At 46.9% G+C, this 19853-nt stretch overlaps 1 protein-coding gene and 1 long non-coding RNA gene across 5 annotated transcripts in view; both read right to left on the bottom strand.

Annotated features, from left to right (window-relative positions):
- Positions 1-19853, bottom strand: part of LOC140399050 (uncharacterized) — a 765316-nt gene that overhangs the window by 280441 nt on the left and 465022 nt on the right. The gene's annotated exons all lie outside the window — the stretch shown is intronic.
- Positions 2276-6568, bottom strand: LOC140399051 (uncharacterized). Its single transcript, XR_011937613.1, has 2 exons — positions 5800-6568; positions 2276-3878 (listed from the first exon to the last, which is right to left on the bottom strand). It is a non-coding gene; the product is annotated as an uncharacterized lncRNA (long non-coding RNA).

A 19853-nucleotide genomic window follows, 5' to 3' on the forward strand; every position in this document is an offset into this window, starting at 1 on the left:
ATTGGGATTGGGGTAGGAGGGATTGGGATTGGAGTGATTAGGAGATGGTTGGATTGGGATTGGAGGAGTTGGCGTGGTTGGATTTGGATTGGAGTAGATTGCAGCTGGTTGGATTGGAATGGAGTGGGCTGGATTGGGATTAGGGTCGTTAGGAGTTGTGTGAATTGTGATTTATGTCGGTAGGAGTCGGGTGGTTGGGATTGGAGTGGGTAAGAGCTGGTTGGATTGGGATTAGGATCAGTAGGAGCAGGTTGGATTCGGATTGGAGTGGGTTGACTTGGAATTGGAGTAGGTTAGGCTGGGTCAGATAGGAGCTGGTTGGATCGGATTTGGAGGGGATCGGAGCCTGTTGGATTGGGATTGGACTGAGATAGGAACTGGTTGGATTGGGATTGTGATTGTTAGGAGCAGGTTGGATTGGGATTGGATTGGGATAGGAGCTGGTTGGATTGGGATTGCTGTGGGATGGCAGCTGGTTGGATTGGGATTGGAGGGGGTTGAGCCTGTTGAATTGTGTGGAGGGGTTGGAGCTGGTTTGATTGGGATTGGAGTGGGTTGGTTTGGGATTGGAGTGAGTAGGAGCTGGTTGTATTGGGATTGGAGTGAGTAGGAGCTGGTGGTATTGGGATTGGAGTGAGTAGGAGCTGGTGGTATTGGGATTGGAGTGAGTAGGAGCTGGTTGTATTGGGATTGGAGTGAGTAGGAGCTGGTGGTATTGGGATTGGAGTGAGTAGGAGCTGGTGGTATTGGGATTGGAGTGAGTAGGAGCTAGTTGTATTGGGATTGGAGTGAGTAGGAGCTAGTTGTATTGGGATTGGAGTGAGTAGGAGCTGGTTGTATTGAGATTGGAGTGAGTAGGAGCTGGTTGTATTGGGATTGGAGTGAGTAGGAGCTGGTTGTATTGGGATTGGAGTGAGTAGGAGCTGGTTGTATTGGGATTGGAGTGAGTAGGAGCTGGTTGTATTGAGATTGGAGTGAGTAGGAGCTGGTTGTATTGGGATTGGAGTGAGTAGGAGCTGGTTGTATTGGGATTGGAGTGAGTAGGAGTTGGTTGTATTGGGATTGGAGTGAGTAGGAGCTGGTTGTATTGGGATTGGAGTGAGTAGGAGCTGGTTGTATTGGGATTGGAGTGAGTAGGAGCTGGTTGTATTGGGATTGGAGTGAGTAGGAGCTGGTTGTATTGGGATTGGAGTGAGTAGGAGCTGGTTGTATTGGGATTGGAGTGAGTAGGAGCTGGTTGTATTGGGATTGGAGTGAGTAGGAGTTGGTTGTATTGGGATTGGAGTGAGTAGGAGCTGGTTGTATTGGGATTGGAGTGAGTAGGAGCTGGTTGTATTGGGATTGGAGTGAGTAGGAGTTGGTTGTATTGGGATTGGAGTGAGTAGGAGCTGGTTGTATTGGGATTGGAGTGAGTAGGAGTTGGTTGTATTGAGATTGGAGTGAGTAGGAGCTGGTTGTATTGGGATTGGAGTGAGTAGGAGTTGGTTGTATTGGGATTGGAGTGAGTAGGAGCTAGTTGTATTGGGATTGGAGTGAGTAGGAGCTGGTTGTATTGGGATTGGAGTGAGTAGGAGCTGGTTGTATTGGGATTGGAGTGAGTAGGAGCTGGTTGTATTGGGATTGGAGTGAGTAGGAGCTGGTTGTATTGGGATTGGAGTGAGTAGGAGCTAGTTGTATTGGGATTGGAGTGAGTAGGAGTTGGTTGTATTGGGATTGGAGTGAGTAGGAGCTGGTTGTATTGGGATTGGAGTGAGTAGGAGCTGGTTGTATTGGGATTGGAGTGAGTAGGAGTTGGTTGTATTGGGATTGGAGTGAGTAGGAGCTGGTTGTATTGGGATTGGAGTGAGTAGGAGCTGGTTGTATTGGGATTGGAGTGAGTAGGAGTTGGTTGTATTGGGATTGGAGTGAGTAGGAGTTGGTTGTATTGGGATTGGAGTGAGTAGGAGCTGGTTGTATTGGGATTGGAGTGAGTAGGAGCTGGTTGTATTGGGATTGGAGTGAGTAGGAGCTGGTTGTATTGGGATTGGAGTGAGTAGGAGCTGGTTGTATTGGGATTGGAGTGAGTAGGAGCTGGTTGTATTGGGATTGGAGTGAGTAGGAGCTGGTTGTATTGGGATTGGAGTGAGTAGGAGCTGGTTGTATTGGGATTGGAGTGAGTAGGAGCTGGTTGTATTGGGATTGGAGTGAGTAGGAGTTGGTTGGGTTAGCGATGTATAGCAAAAGAAGATCAAACAATTGTTTCAGAAGTGTACAAATAAACAATTTAAATACCATATTTTGTTTAAAACATTTCTTTATTTCTGCCTATCGGAGGTTCAACAATTAATCAAAGCCATCAGTAAATTTGATGGGTCGCAGGTTGGGAAGAGAGAGGACTAAGAAAGAGGGTGGAATATATTGGGTTACTGCTTAGGCCTTTGTGAGAACTGATTGAGGTCGCTCTTGAAATGAGGAAGAGCCAGTTGGAATGGGAATTGATCACTTATTGGGGATATTCTAAATTCAAATGTAGGGAAATAGCTATCTATGGGAGTGTTGCTGTAAGCTGCCCAGTACAGAACTGTGAATTACACTCAGTTAACAGCGAGAAACCCTTATCCTGCTGAATTAACAGTGATCTGTACCGATACACAGTGAGCAATCCTTACACTGCTGAATTAACAGTGACCTGTACAGACACACAGTGAGCAAAACCTTACCCTGCTGAATTAACAGTAACCTGTACAGATACACAGTGAGCAATCCTTACCCTGTTGAATTAACAATGACCTGTACAGATACACAGTGAGCAATCCTTGCACTGCTGAATTAACAGTGACCTGTACAGATACACAGTGAGCAATCCTTGCACTGCTGAATTAACAGTGACCTGTACAGATACACAGTGAGCAATCCTTGCACTGCTGAATTAACAGTGACCTGTACAGATACACAGTGAGCAATCCTTGCACTGCTGAATTAACAGTGACCTGTACAGACACACAGTGAGCAAAACCTTACCCTGCTGAATTAACAGTAACCTGTACAGATACACAGTGAGCAATCCTTACCCTGTTGAATTAACAATGACCTGTACAGATACACAGTGAGCAATCCTTGCACTGCTGAATTAACAGTGAGAAACCCTTATTCTGCTGAATTAACAGTGACCTGTACAGATACACAGTGAGCAATCCTTACCCTGCTGAATTAACAGTGACATGGCTTTAGTAGCTCTGTTCATTTGCTACCCTGAATACAACTAACTACCTGCACTTAGAAGGTGGGACAGGTTTGATTTATGTTAGATGGAACTGGTCATGTGTACAGGGTGTTGCTGTAAAGTTACACTGAGAGACCCTTACTGTGCTGAACAAACAGCGACACACACTCAATGGCTCAGAGAGAATTACATATTGCAGCTTGGCAATCTGATTTTAAATTAATCCAGGTATAGTTTTCCCTCTTGTTTTAGCTCTCTGTCTGCCCTGCAGGGCTGGATGGTAGCTTTCCGGCTGAGGAGCTCTGTTTAGGGGCTGAGAGGTGTTAGGTTTGCCTTGTAAGGCTGCTCTGTCTATAGACCAGTGAGGAAGGGGAAGATTGGAGGAGACTTCCATATCTACTCAGCAAATGAGCATGAACTGTTTTCAGTGTGTATTTCCAAGGGTACTTGTGTGATAATTATTCTTCCAAACCTAACATTCGGATATTTGGGCAAATAATAGCAGAATTGTCTTCTGCCTACAGAAGCAGGAGAAATCCAGTCGGCTTAAAGAAGGTTCAGCTGGTTGATTATCAGAACACTATGGTCATCATTGCCGAACCTCCATCATTCTGTGTATGGTGGGTGGTATTTGGTTCATCCATGGGTACACCATCACTCTCTGAAAATCATGTTCCTGTGGAAAAGAGGGTTCAGATGTGAAGAGTGGACAAGGAGTAGCGGAAATACATAAAACCCATTCATTCAGCCTCAGGTCATCTAATCAGCTGTTATGTGGGATCCTGATAGCCTGTCCAATATGACTTTAGCCAAATGCACTCTAGCACTCAATCTTCAGCTTACCCATGAGGGTTTGGCTGTTGGTGCTTTATGAAGGTGGTCACTCAATATAGACTGAGTTGCACCGGACACAACTTAGTTTCTGGGCTCGATCTACAGCTTGCGCTGTTGCTGATCCCATTCAGAGCAGTGGCTCGGTTTCAATCGCTTTAGCTTTGAAGAAGGGCAGCAGGGTGGCACGGTGGTTAGCACTTCTGCCTCACAGCACCGGAGATCCAGGTCCAATTTCAACCTTGGGTGACTGTCTGTGTGGACTTTGCGCATTCTTCCCATGTCTGTGTGGCTTTCCTCTGGGTGCTCTGGTTTCCTCCCACAGTCCAAATATGGTGGACTGGCCATGCTAAATTGCCCCCTACTGTCCAAAGATCTGGAAGTTAGGTGGTGTTAAGGGGCTAGGGCGGGAGAGTGGGCCAAGGGAGGGTCAGTTCAAACTTGATGAGCCAAATGGCCTCTTTCTGTACTGCAGGGATTCTATGATTCTAAGGAAAATGTAAATCAGGGGTCACGGCTGGAAAGGTGGGTGGGTGAAGATCAGACATGGCTCCCATTACAGGTGAGGACTGGTACTCTGCCACCCACGTCACATCTGTAGGGCACCTGCCGATCTCTGGGAGCCAGGTTCCCCTAGTAGGCTGGGCTGGGCAGGGTTGGGCTGGTGGTGGGAGTCATTATAGCCACTGACAACCTGCTTAAACTGTATTGAACATTACTGAACTCGTGTAAGAATGCGGTTCATTGTCCAAAATATTCACAGAGCTGGCGAGGGCCAAGTGCATTCATGCGGAAATACGACATCGTCAAACCATTGCTCTAAAAGCAGTTGGAACAGAGACAATCGTGCATAGTGGTCATTGTTTTGAAATTATGGTTCTGACCACTCGACTGACTGTGCCAGACAGTTCACAGGAGTTCAGATAGCTCATTGTACGACTGCTTCTCTCTTGTCCACTCTCGAGGCCTCTTCAGAATTCACTTCCTTTTGCTGGATCTTCCATCTTGTTTGACTACAAATAAAAGCAGCCCCTCTACACTCACACTAACCTCAAACCCCCCCCCGCAGGCAGCGAGGTTGGTGTCCCCTGTAAAGGAGTACAGTCCTTACCTCAAGAGTTCACACAGCCCTGCGATTAGGGAGGGTCTCTGCACAGTTGGCCCTGGGTTGCCCTGGTTTAACCCGGGTAGGCTGTCCCGTTCGTGGATAAGGTTGCTCTGCACCTCAGGTGTGCCAGTGCCCAGCCATCCACAGGTGTGGCACTGGGTGACTGTCGCGTCTTGTCCAAGGGGGGCGTAGAGGGTGAGGCTGCCACAAGCTAGACAGGCAGGGGCATCGGGATCCATAAACCTTAGGATGCTGAGGTCCTGACACTGCGAGCTGGTCTGGGGAGGCAGGGTGATCCTAGTACTGATAGGAAGGCTTTGGACCCCACCAGCATCTGCCACATCATTGGCTACTCTGCAGATAGGGCAAACAACGTGAAAGTCACTGAACTCCACCAGTTTCTCAAGGCAGCCCTCACAGAACGTGTGCAGGCACTGGGGGAGAATGCGAGGCCGTCTCTCAGTCTCCAGGCTGTAGTCCTCCAGACACACAGTGCAGCGAATGCCCTCAATGGGCTGCATTTTCTGACTGATTCCCTGGTGCTCACTCTCCTTCATTCACTTTTCAAACATAGGTAATATCCGATTCTCCATTTGCCACAGAGAGGCCTATTCATCTCCTCACGTCCACTCATCTCTACCTTCCAGTGACACAATACCTTAAACATCAGGGCTCCAGCCCATTTGACCAGTTAAGAAGCTGCAACCGACGACTAGGAGATCTTCACCAGATAACCTCTGTGAAAGTCAGTGAATGCTTTGCGCTGTGTTCAGGCAATTGTCAGGTTTGACAGAGAGAGAGAGGTCCAGCTTCTGGATAAAACTAGAACCCAAATGTTTTGCAGCAGACGGTAAAGAAAAATCCAGACTTGTTCCCACTGTGGAAACACACTGTGATTTTATCTGCGTTTTCAGCGTTTCACCCTCCTCTTGCTTTGTCAGCGGTGTGAATCTCCTGGCGTGGCCAGGTTCCCTGGCCCAAGCTGCTGAGTGCTGTTAAATATTTAACTGCAGACTGTGCGTACACAGGCAGAGGTTAAAGGTTGCTGTCTTTTCTGTGGTGTACTGTGGCACGTTCCGAATAATTGGAAGGGAATTTGACATGGATCTGTTCTCTGTCAGTGGCAGCTCTGAACACGGCTGGGAGAGTTCAGCACTGAATGCTGTGAGCAGAGGGAGGGCAGGCCCCTGTTAAATATGGAGCTGGGCAGATACTTCTGAAGCATGCGAAAGTGCTCATTCAAACAAGTGTGTTGGGAGCTCTGGCCCTTTTATCCAGTGAGAATAGCCTTGTGCATTCGCTCCCATTTCTCTTGGGTCATTTCCAGCAGGATTCAGTTTGGTTAATCCTCGTTTTCTCTATTTTGGGTCTAAACAATGAGGCTGCTCTGAGTCGTGCAGACTCATCTGTTCAGCTACATGTCAAAGGCAATGAAGAGGTGCAGGATGTGCTTTGACATTGACAATCAAAGCTCTGACACTCCACTCCGAATGAGGCCACTGAAGCAGGTGTCCGATGGTGCAACTGCAGACGAGTGTTTTCCTGAATATTTACTGTGCAACCACGAGAGGTCACAGTTCACTCATAGCGCCGGCATCCGAGTGGCTTGTCTGGCAGTTCCATTTCGAAATGTCTGTCACAGGTTGGTTAATTCCGCCGTTGCCTGTTTTCACAATCCCACAATGTGCACAGATTGCAAAATCGCAAAGGTCTCACAATATCAAAATGCCATCGTTTGGCCAAACCCTGGAGTTCATCCCAGATCCCAAATCTGAGTATCCCAACAAGATGCTTGTCCCTAGATTCTGCACTGCCAGTCGGGAATAGCCCCTGCCGACCCTCCAGGAATGGCCCCGAGTCTCCAGGGATTGAAATTTAGAAGGCCACACTTGGAGTATAGTGTTCAATTCTGGTTGCCACACTACCAGAAGGATGTGGAGGCTTTAGAGAGGGTGCAGAAGAGATTTACCAGGATGTTGCCTGGTATGGAGGGCATTAGCTGGGAGGAGCGGTTGAATAAACTCGGTTTGTTCTCACTGGAACGACGGAGGTTGAGGGGGCGACCTGATAGAGGTCTACAAAATTATGAGGGGCATAGACAGAGTGGATAGTCAGAGGTTTTTTCCGAGGGTAGAGGGGTCAATTACTAGGGGGCATAGGTTTAAGGTGCAAGGGGCAAGGTTTAGAGTAGATGTACGAGGCAAGTTTTTTTACACAGAGGGTAGTGGGTGCCTGGAACTCGCTGCCAGAGGAGGTGGTGGAAACCGGGACAATAGTGACGTTTAAGGGGCATCTTGACAAATACATGAATAGGATGGGAATAGAGGGATATGGACCCAGGAAGTGTAGAAGATTGTAGTTTAGTCGGGCAGCATGGTCGGCACGGGCTTGGAGGGCCGAAGGGCCTGTTCCTGTGCTGTACATTTCTTCTTTGTTGTTTGTTGATGAGAGGTGATCTTATTGAAACGTGTATGATCCTGAGGGGACATGACAGGATGGCTATCCAGAGGATGTTTCCTCTTGTGGTGGAGACCTAAGCTGGGGGAGGGGAGCCGGGATTGTCCGGCCTCCCAGCCGCGTGTTACTCGTCGGTGGCAGCGGTTTACATCCACAACTTTGGGGACGCCACCCGGTGGATTCTAGAGGCGGTGGTGTGACAGACCAGGCCGGTTTCGTACCAGGTGCAGACGTGAGAGCGGACGATGCGGAAGCATCTTGCCACCTCAGGAGCAGGGGACCAGCTTCATGCCACGTCCCTCCGGAGGAACCAGCCCGCAGCTGCCAATGGGAATTCCCATTGAAGGCACCCCATACTGCCGGGAACCCTGCGGGTGAGGGTGCGCTGTTGGCAGGACCAGAGAACCTGCCGGCAGAGAACGGCTGGAAAATTCCAACCATCATTTTTTTTTAAACGGTCTCCCTTTCAAGACAGCAATGAGGAGAAATTCTTTCTCCCAAAGGATCACTGTTGTGTGGAATTCTCTTGCTCAGAAAGTACTGGAGGCTGGATCTGAGAACTTATTCAAGGCAGTTCGACAGATTTCTGTGAGTGAAGGGAGTCGGAATTATGAAGGGAGGCAGACAGGAAAGTGGGGCTGAGACCACAAGTAGATCAGCCAGTATTTTATTCAATGGTAGAACAGGATCAAAGGGCTGAATGGCCTACCCCTGCTCCGATGTTTCCTATCTCCAGGACACTTCTGTGTGCAATCCTGGAGAAACATCATTGGGCATTAAAAATTATTGGTTTATTTTTGAATAGTCACAGAGTCCAGAAACGAAAGTTAAAACAAATGGTTTATTGCCAAAGTAAAGTATAGTATAGACAAATAGCAGCCGGGACAACTCTGCAGCTCGGCTCCTACCTGAGCCGATTTTATTTTTAATGTCCTGAGTTAACTATCCTGCTGATGGGACTCCATGGGGGAGCTCGAACTCCACCAGACTCACAGGAAGATTCATTGGGCTGTCCCTGTGGATCTCGGGTTTTAAGAGTTTTTCTTGTCATTTTCATTGAACATTTATCCTTTCCCAGATATACAAATATTGAAAATTGGATTTTAAAAGTGGCTGTTTGACTGACAGTCAAGCATCATCCAATTGGTATAGCAAGGTAATACGTTATAAGGATAGACATGTTGGTTGACCAGTGGCAGGAGAGGAGGTAAATCCTGTGATGAAACCTCCAGGAAAATATTCCATCACAGTTGGCAGCCCTAGTGGGGAATGTGACTGTTTATCCGTTTTATTGACCTGCCAGGTCTAGAATCTATCTCACTTAGTACAGTGAATTGCCGCGACACAAGATGGAAGGTTCCCGAAGCCAGGACTGAGCCTCTACAAGAACTATGCAGAGTCACATCCAGCAATGCTGTCATGAACAGATGCACCTATCACAAGTAGATTGGTGACAATCTGGTTCAAATAGGTTATTCCCTCATGTTGTTCTCACCCCAAATGTTTCAAGTCGAGCCTATCCAAGTCCGTCCTTCAGGCCTCATCTAGCTCCGACAGTGATCATTACATAATAAGCAATAGGAGCAGGAGGGCGGCAGCACGATGGCACAGTGGTTAGCACTGCTGTCTCACAGCGCCAGGGACCCAGGTTCAATTCCCGTCAATTGGGTGACTGTGTGGAGTTTGCACGTTCTCTCCGTGTCTGCGTGGGTTTCCTCCAGGTGCTCCGGTTTCCTCCAACCGTCCAAAGATGTGCAGGTTAGGTGGATTTGACATGCTAAATTGTCCCATAGTGACCAAAGATATGCAGGTTATGTGGGGTTACAGGTTACATGGATAAGGCGGTGGAGTGGACCAAGCTAGGTTGCTCTTTCAGAGTCAGTGCAGACTACATGGGCCGAATGGCCTCCACTTGTGCTGTAGGAATTCTAATGGTTGATGGAATAGGCCAATCGGCCCCTTGGGCCTGCTCCACCAAGATCATGGCTGGTCTGATTGTGGTCTCAACTCTACTTTCTTGGCTGCCCCCCCCAAAAAAACCTTTGACTCCCTTGTCAATCAAAAATCTGTCCAACTCTGCCATGAATATATTCAATGACCCAATCGCCTCTCTGTGGAAGGAAATTGAAAAGACTATCAATCCTTTGAGAGAAGAAATTCCTCCTCATCGCTGTCTTTAATAAGAAAGCCCTCGTTTTGAAACTGCTGCCTTAGTTCTAGAGTCCTCGACAAGAGAAAACATCTTCGCAACATCTCCCCTGTCAAACCTCTTCCGAATCCTATATGGATCAATAAGATCACCTCTCATTCTTCCAAAGTCTGCTCAGTACAGGCCCAACCTGCTCAACCACACCTTCTGAGTTATGAGTTTTAGACAATAAATTATATCGATGTAAGGTTCCTTGTGTAAATCCTTGTCCGTCCTTGTTTTCCATTGTGATATCTGTTTGTTGTGGCTTTTGGAATTTTTGAACCTGGTCAATTATTGGGGCCTATATCTTTCAGATTGACCACTTTTAATTTTTTTAAAAACCAGAACCACCAGCCGGATGTGCTGTTTGGTCTGGCCTCAGTGATGGCACCTTTTGATGGACTTGACTGGCAGGCAATAAGCCGTTTTAAATTCCCAGTTCTTAACCAACACTCAATGCTGATGTTCTGCACAGGCAGGCAGACCTCTTTCTGAGGGAAGTTTTGTTTTGATCAAGCAGCTAGAAGGCCACAGCTCTCTCTCCTACCTGATGGCCTCTGACTAAAGACGTGAGGAAATGATCTTTCCCCCTATCCAGCCTATGAGTGTTTAAAGCCTAAAGGCAGCAGCTGGGGGTGTGAGGGATGGGGTCGGGGGTGGGGGGTGGGGGGGGGGTGCAGGCTCTGATTTCTCTCTCATCTGATAGATTATTTCTGAATGTCCAGGATAAAGATCTTTCTCACCGCACAGCCTGTGAACTGCAGGGAAAATGCAGCTGCAGGCAGGGAGGGTTGTTTGAAACCACTTTTTAAACTCTCACGTGCAGCACTCTAGTCTTATCTTAGTGAGGCTGATAGTTAATCTGGTAGAGGTAGAATCAAGTCAGAATTAAACAGACCAGAGGTGGGTATTCTGTGTGAAAGCCCAGGTTAATAGAAATTAAAGTGACTCCCCAGGGGGGATCCCTCAGCCTGAGAGTCCTGCCTGAACGTTCCAGATAGAAGATCTTCATTAGCAATCTACCTGATGGTTTCAGCACTCCTCGTCCTGGGAAGGTGGCCTTCTACATCAATTTCAATTTCAGCAAGAAGGACACACCTCTTTCTTCAATTTTAATCCGTATTATTTTGCCCCATTCCCTTTACCCTGTGTGTGTCTGTCTTGTGTTTGTTTGGATAGAGGGTGGGACGGTAAAAGAGGGGAGTAATAGATGAGCTGGCCAATATTCTATGACAATCATCGTATCCCTTATCTCTATTGTTGTTATAAATAAAGATTTTTTTGTGTAGATCTGGAATATTACTTCAAGTTAGCTTGTGGCAGTAAGAGAGGTGGATTCAGGATTAAACAAACAAATAACAAAATCTAGGACTTGTGTCAGGAAATTCTTACTCCTACAACAGGAAACTAACCTGTGGAATGAAATTCAGAAAAGCAAAGTCTCTGGAATTATTTCAGATATACTCAGATGTTGTGACTTTCTTTTTTCCTGATGAATGAGCTACAATAGACCAAAACATTGACTAGGCCATAGTTAATGTCCAAACATTGACTAGGCCACAGTTAATGTTAAAAACATTGGTTAGGCCACACTTAATGTCCGAATCATTGGCTGGGCCACAAGTAATGCCCAAAACATTGACTAGGCCACAGTTGATTTCCAAAATGTTGGCTAGGCCACACATAATGTCCAAAACATCAGTTAGGCCACAGTTAATGTCCAAAACATTGGTGAGGCCACACATAATGTCCAAAACATTCGTTAGGCCACACTTAATGTCCGAAACATTGACTAGGCCACACTTAATGTCCGAAACATTGACTAGGCCACACTTGATGTCCAAAACATTGGTTAGGCCACATAGTACTGTGAGTCACCATGTTACTCCACATTTCCATTCTTGCCAACCTACTTCCCCCAACCCCACTCTCCAACTAACATCTTGGGCTGGACTCTCTGATTTTAAGATTCTGTCCCCATGCTGGGGCCGTTTTACGACAGACAAAATGGCATAAAACGACCACCAATTGTCCGTTTGGCTGGGACTAGCAGCCAAGCAGCGTAGAGCACCCGGCCCTAGCTGCCGGAGCCGTGGCTGCGCATGCGTACGGCGGAGGCATGCAGCTGCCGCACCGTACAACATGGCGCCTGCCGCTCGCGGACCCGGCCTGCGAAACTGTGCCTCCTTTGGATGGCTCACGCACCACATGTCCGCAGCCGCCATGCCGAGTTCCCGACGAATGAGACCATGAGAACTCGGCCGGTCGGGGGCGGAGTATTGGGGGAAGGGCCTCAAGCAATGTCCTGAGGCCGTTGATACGGCGGGCGGCGTATTCCCCGAGTGCGCCACTTTGGAGCATCGCGAAAGTGGCACCACCCCCGATTTGGTCGTGAACGGTGATTCTCCGTCCGATCACCAAACGCGATTTCGGCGATGCTGACCGGAGAATCCCGCACCTTGTCTCTCACCAAGAATGATTCCATTTCATGGATCAGTGACTCCAAGTGGTGAAACCCCAATGTTTACAAACATTGACCATGTCAAAACGATATAAATGCATTCCAGTCACGCACTTGAGGATTGGAATGCACTCTTCACCCGTTGCCGCTGCTAGACCCTCACCGTTCCCGGAATCGGTGAGGGTTCGGCACTGATTTTGGCATCGTAAAACACCCGCGAATTCTATGTATCAGCCGGCACTTAGCGTAAATTGAGAATTCAGCCCATAGTTTCCCAAATGGAGAATTCACCCTATAGTTTCCTAACCTTAACGCACTAGTTCCCATTAAACAGCACTTTAACAGAACATGCAGCTTTCACATCACTTACACGGACAGGCAAATGCATTACTTGCATTTAACAAAACAATTCTCCTTCTGTTAAGGACATTCGTTCAGATAACCTTTCCAAAGCCTGCCTTGGTGGCACTTTCATGTCTTCTGCTTGTACCAGTTCAAAACAGCGTTCTCTCTCTCCCTAGGCTCCCCCCTGCCCCTCAAACAAATGTTCTCTGGAGCTTCCAGACTTGAATGTATCATTATTATCTTGGCTGTTTGATGGCTCATTTATATAAAAGTACAGAGCCATGCTACTGATGTGCAACAAACCTCTCACTCACAGACAAAGGGGTATCAGACTCTGTAATGGGCTAATAGCTGGTCAGACAGGAGTGTCCCGAAGAACAATGAATCTGGGGCATCCTGTGTATTTCCACTAATGAGTTTAAGTCTGACAGGGACAATGTAACTCGGTGAAGTGTGGGCGTATCCCTCTCACTCCACGCGAACAGTATTTTCCCACGTCAGTTTAACCCCCTAAATTGCCTGCTATGTTGGGGTCTCATTTCTGGACCCAATTTCCTAATATCTCCCTCGCATAACACCACACTCTGGATTCTTGTAAAACATTATGAGAGGTTCATTAAGAGATATTGCTCATACAATCAAGATGGTGATCTGTTCCAAGCCCGTGCAAACACATTGCTAACATCACTTCGCATCATGTGATGCAGAACCAGCAGAAATGTATTTCCAGATACTTAACACCCCTCCCCCTTTACTTCATTAGTGCAACTGCAACAATTAACATTTTACAACAGATCTCCTTCTGTATTATTTTTATAGATATATACAATTCAATAAGACAGTCTCTGAGGCGGGCATCTATTCCTTTTTGGTAGAATTTGGTGTTTTCGAACTTGGTTACTGTTGTGTTCTTTGTATTGTTCTTCAGGATGGTGAAGGTTGTAGTGTTGACAAAGAACAGCAAACAGTGTTTTACGAACAAAGCTAATTTATTATGCTACTTACTCAGATTCGAACATTTACAAGGGAAATAGATGAGTAAAGAATACACTACACTTGTACAATATGCCATCAGCTAAACTCTCTCAGTCTGGCTTCCTTCCACTCTCTCCCATGTCTCCAGTCTCTCTCCCAGAAGTCAAGGAGGCATGTGATATTTATATGGTTGCTCTATAGCACCATCTAGTGACTAGACATTACATTAACCCTTTATGTTCCTTACAATATCCACATATTGTGACAGCTACTTGCGACCACTTAAGTGTCCTCATTCCTTTAGGTAAATGGTACTTCCTGGGCAATTATTCCAACATCTGTCACTTTAGGCATTGAAAAGTCCTCAAACAGAATTTGAACTTATTACTGGCCTCTGTTCCGAAAGTATTGCTCTCTAAATTTTCCAAGAGTAGAACCTCTTGAGACGTTTCTGCAAACCACTTTGTGCAGCAAGTAACTGATCAGCATGACATCGCCAATCTCTTTCATCATCTGTCTGTACGGTGTATGATATTGGACCTGTCTTTGCTAGGATCTTAGCTGGCACCCATTTCTCATTGGTGGTGTAACTCGTGGCTAACACTGTCTCTCCCAGGTTGAGTACTCGCTCTTTAGATTTTCACCCTCCTAGCACTTTGTGCTTGTTGTTGTCATCTGCCAATTTCTGAAGTATCAGGTGGAGTTAACAAATCAAACTGTGTTTGTAGTTTCCTCTTGAACAACAGCATTGCCGGTGAACATTGCGTGGTTGCATGTACAGTGTTCCAGTAAGATATTGGAAATGTTTTCCTCTTCTTGATAATGTTGACTGGTCCTTCGATCCTTGGATAGAATGCTTTAATGATTGCACAAAACCTTTAGCCAATCCATTGATGATATGGATGCTATGGAGTGGACTTGATATGATGTGTACCGTTTCCTTTCAAGTAGTCCTCAAACTCATTTGAAGTAAACTGTACACCACAATCACTGACAATCTGCTCTGGTATTCCAATCTTGCAAACAGTTTGTCTAATTTTTCAATGGTCTGTTCAGTGTTTGTTGACTTAATTATTGAGACTTTTGACCATTTTGATTGCGCGTCCACAATCACTAAGAATATGTGAACCTCCAGTAGACAGTATAATCGATGTGTATTCTTTGCCATAGCTGTGTCAGCCATTCCCTCAGATGTAATCGTTGCAGTGGTGGAGTGTTCCTAGTTTTGCACAAGATTGGTATCGCCCAACTTTCCCTTCAATTTGAGCATCTAATCCTGGTCACCAAAATTAACTTTGTGCCAATTCCTTCATCGCTACCAGGATAGCCCTCATGCAGTTGGTCAAGGATTCTATTTCTCAAGCACAGAGGAATAATCACATGGATTCCCCACAATAGAATTCAATTCTGTACAACTCAAGTCTTCATGTGACGTATGTTTGAGGTCGGGATCTTTTCTATGAACGTCTGACAGCATTCCTTTCTGGACCAAATCCATCATCTTCCCCATCACTGGATCAGTTCTTGTATGTCTTTGAACTTGAGAGAAAGTCACAGGCCCCCTTATCCACGAGTGGGAAATACAAAATATTGACAATGTTCTTCTAGACCATGCTGAACCAACAACTCTGATTTCTGTAAAGTTTTTTCCACTTCTTTACACATTCTTCTGACCAGTGCCATGTCTGTTTGACACATAGCTAAGTGTGTAAAGGCTTCAATCGTGTTGTGATGTTCTGCACAGAATTTACCATAATAATTGATCAATTATAAAAACTACCTTTAATTCACATTTTGAGGACACGGTGCATCTAAGATTGTTGAAATTTTCTTCACTTCTTTGTGTATCTTTGTCAATAATATGACCAAGGTAATTTATGGATGACTTGGAAAAGTCATACTTTTCCTTCTCAACTCTCAGGTTGTGCATGGGTAACCACTTCAGGGTAACTTCCAAATTCTCCAAGTGTTCCCGTTCACTTGAACCGGTTATGAATATGTCATCTAAATAACACTGTACTCCATTCAGCCCACCTAGAATTTAATCCATGGATCTTTGAAAAAGAGCAGGCGCAGATGTTATTCCAAAAGGAATTCTACTGAAACAAAACAGACCTTTGTGCATCACGATGGTGAGTAGTGGCTGTGATTAGGCAGCCATTCTTTTCTTTTAAATGCATTTTATTCCAAACATATTCAAAAATACAAAAACATAAATAAATCGTAGAACCTTCTCCACATCTCACGGTTTACAGTTTGTACATATTTTTCCCCCTTTTCACACCTCCCCTCCCTCCTCCCCCACATCAACCAAGTCCTCAAGCATGGTCATGAACAGTCCCCACAGTGTCTCAAAGCCTTACGCTGATCCCCTCAATTCAAACTTAATCTTCCCCAGCCGGAGGAGGTGTACAAGTCCACTAGCCAGACCGCTGCCCCCAGTGGCGTTGTCGACCGCCATTCCAGCAAAATCCTTCGCAGGGGATCCAGAGAGACAAAGGCCACAACATCGGCTCCGGCATTTCCGGTACCCAAAATATCGCCACCATAGGGTCTGGCCCGACCTCTACCCCCATAATCTTTGCTCGCATCCTGAACACTCCCTCCCAGTATCTCCCCCCTAACATCTCACAGCCCCAGAACATATGCGCCTGGTTCACTGGTCCTCGCCCACACTTCCCACACTCGCCCCTGGAAGAACCCACTCATCGGGCAGCACGGTAGCACAGTGGATAGCACAATTGCTTCACAGCTCCAGGGTCCCAGGTTAGATTCCGGCTTGGGTCACTGTCTGTGCGGAGTCTGCACGTTCTCCCCGTGTCTGCGTGGGTTTCCTCCGGGTGCTCCAGTTTCCTCCCACAGTCCAAAGGTGTGCAGGTTAGGTGGATTAGCCATGATAAATTGCCCTTAGTGTCCAAAATTGCCCTTAGTGTTGGGCGGGGTTACTGGGTTATGGGGATCGGGTGGAGGTGTTGACCTTGGGTAGGGTGCTCTTTCCAAGAGCCGGTGCAGACTCGATGGGCTGAATGGCCTCCTTCTGCACTGTAAATTCTATGATAATCTATGATAATCCTCGCCTGTCTGCAGCCACATTCAAGTGCAATTATGCCGGTAAAATCAATTTTACTGAATTCCTGCCCTTCAGAAAGTCCAGCAAACCAGTCTTCGATCAGCGGCAGTGGACAATGATCTGTGCACAATACTGGGTTAACTGTAGTTTTAGAATCACCCCAATTCTCATTGAACCAGCCCGTTTTAATAAAGGAACAAATGATGTTGCCCAATCATTTGTAGAAACAGGTTCAATGATTCCTTTTCGTACTAATCTAGTTATTCCTCAACTTTAGGCCTGTTGGTGTATGGTACAGTTCTAGCTTTGAGACATTTGGGTGCACTGTCTGGCTTTATTTTTAGTTGTACCTCAACTCTAGTCACAGAGCCTAGCGAACGCCTTCTCGTAATTCTTCAGAAGTTGATGCAAGTTGCTCTTTGAATCCACTAATTGATTCACTGTTTCCCAGTTAAGCCTGATCTTAGCCAACCACGCTCTGCCAAATAGAGAAGGACAGTTTCCACAGACAATGTGAAGAGGCAACTTCGCTGTCTACCCATTTGCTTCTACTTTCACCATAATGCACCCTTTTAATGGTACAAGCTCTTCCGTATATGTCCTTAGGATCACATCTGACGGTTTCAAAGGCAGATGCTTTAGCTTTTGATGAATTGTCTCCAGCAGACGATACTGCTGCACCCGAATCCACTTCCATTTTAGTCTCATGACCTTCAGGTGTTGTATATGCCAAAACATGTTGTTGATTGCCCTGCATTGACAAAACCCCTAACTTTAGCTCCTGCGGGAGCTCAGATTCACTGTCGTTTGAGTGATCTTCAGCTACATCCACTAATTTGTAGACACAATGAGATAGTTTGACTGTATTTTTCTTCTTGCACCTTCTTGGTGAAGGAGAAGCTTTTGGGGCCTAACATGGCTGGGCAACATTGCCCTTCTTGCATGCATTTGATTTGATCCAGAATTCCCCCATTGAGTTTCTGACCTGTGTACAATGGGGACATTGTTGCACTTTTGCAGCCTTGTTACATGAGATATCAATTTTGTGGATCTTCACTCCAGCCCCAGTCTATGAAGCTTCTTTTGTTGCAAGCTCTAGAGATGTGGCACCTTCCACAGCAGCTCTTAGAATGAAATCACTTACAGTAAGCAGCTTGCTCTGAATAGCTTCAGTATGAGTCTACAAACCAGCCTGTCTCGAAGAGTATCCTCAAGTGCTGTAACAAATATTTACCCAATCTTCTTAAAGACGCTACAAACTGTAAAATGGTTTCACCTTCTTCCTGGCTATGGCGGTGGAATTGGAACCTTTCTGAAATCATTAACGGTTTAGGAAAGAAATGACGCTCCAAGATTTTCATTAATTCGCTGTAGGACTTACCTCCTGGTTTTGCTGGGTTCTGTGGCAGAATAAACATTTTACGGCCAACTGAGCTGAGATATTTTGCGACCTTTATGTTCTCCGGTGAATGATTTGTTATTAGAGACAATTGGAATCTTTTCTTATTTGAATTCCATGTTTCATAATCCACATCAAATGTGTCTATGGTGCCAATTCTCCCCACCATTTTTGGATCCTGGCTCCTAGGATCCCTTCCAATTGTGTTAGAAAATAAGGCGATAAAGATTCCTTTTACAAGCAACTAGTGAGGGCGGCACGGTTGCGTAGTGGTTAGCACTGCTGCCTCACGGCACTAAGGACCCGGGTTCGATCCTGGTCCCGGGTCACTGTCTGTGTGGAGTTTGCACATTCTCCCCATATTTGCGTGGGTCTCACCCCCACAAACCCAAAACGCTGCGCAGGCCAGGTGAATTGGTCACGCTAAATTGTCCCTTAATTGGAAAAAACAAAAATTGGGTACTCTAAATTTATACATTAAAGAAACAAGCAATTAGGAATTGTTTCCTCTAATGCCTGACTATATTCTGACGTTTTCCCGCAGGTAGTGGTCCGTGCAGAGTTGGCAGACCTGGGCATTTCCGCTCGCTGCAGTCTGCGTGGATTCGCCACAAGCGTGGTCCCTGCAGCCCTAGCCCAACTCACTTGAATGCAAGCAAGTCTTCACCGACTGTCTGTCTTCTTACTCACAGTTATGGTCAAATATTTGTTCGAACCTTCTGCATCGGTGGCAGTGCTTCACCCAACGTCAGTGTGTGGGTGAATCAGCTTCTGTTGCTGCCGATTTCCGACCTACCTGCCTGGGATCCACCGGCCTCATTCTATTCAGCGCAGGGTGGCTCTCTGACCCTCCCTCTGGAACAAGAGAACCGTGGCACTGCCCAGCTGGCACCTTGGCACTGCCACCCTGGCACTACCAAGGTGCCTGGATGGCACTGCAAAGCCAGCAGGAGCACTTTCTGGGTGCCAGAATGGCAGTGGAAGGGTGTGATGCACTATCAATTACGACGAGACGAGAGTAGAGAGTAATCGAGGCTTTATTACACAGAGATGTGGAGCCTCCCGCAGCTGCTGCTGAAATGGCTGCAGCTCGGAGAGACCACACATTTATACTCCGCCTACTGGGCGGAGCAAGCAGGCAGGGATCTACCCCCGTACCTGTAGTACAGTGGCCTTATCGTAATACCCTCGTATGCAGTATATACAACAGTGGTGACTACCACATTCACCCCCTGTTAAAAACGAGTCCAGCAGGGGTGGTGGAAAACTATTTACAAACAGGTTGTTTAAAATTTAAGAAAGAGGTTACAAATTTAGACGATCGGGCGCCTTGATCCGTCGTTGCGAGCGCCGCAGTTCTGGTGGCGATTCGGGTGTCGGTTCCGTCGTCGGTGACTCCGGGAGTGTGTCAACCTCATCTTCATCCCCGGGGAGGACGGATCGTCCTGGAGCGGGGGCTGTGGTGGGGTGCGCCGGGGGGAGGGAGGGTGGCGCCGGGGCAGGGGGGGGGATGTGTGAGGACCCAACTGCCGCCAGGTCCCTGAGGGAAACTGTGTCATGGCGGCCGTCGGGGTACGGTACGTAGGCGTACTGCGGGTTCGCATGGAGTAGCTGTACCCTCTCAACCAACGGGTCCGCCTTGTGGAGCCGCACGTGCTTGCAGAGGAGAACGGGTCCTGGAGCTGCCAGCCATGTTGGGAGCGAAACCCTGGAGGTGCACTTCCTGGAGAAGGCAAAGAGACGTTCATGGGGAGTCTTGTTAGTCGCAGTGCACTGGAGCGACCGAATGGAATGAAGGGCGTTGGGGAGGACCT

Source organism: Scyliorhinus torazame, chromosome 22 (assembly GCF_047496885.1).
Source record: "Scyliorhinus torazame isolate Kashiwa2021f chromosome 22, sScyTor2.1, whole genome shotgun sequence".
NCBI classification, from domain to species: Eukaryota; Metazoa; Chordata; class Chondrichthyes; order Carcharhiniformes; family Scyliorhinidae; genus Scyliorhinus; species Scyliorhinus torazame.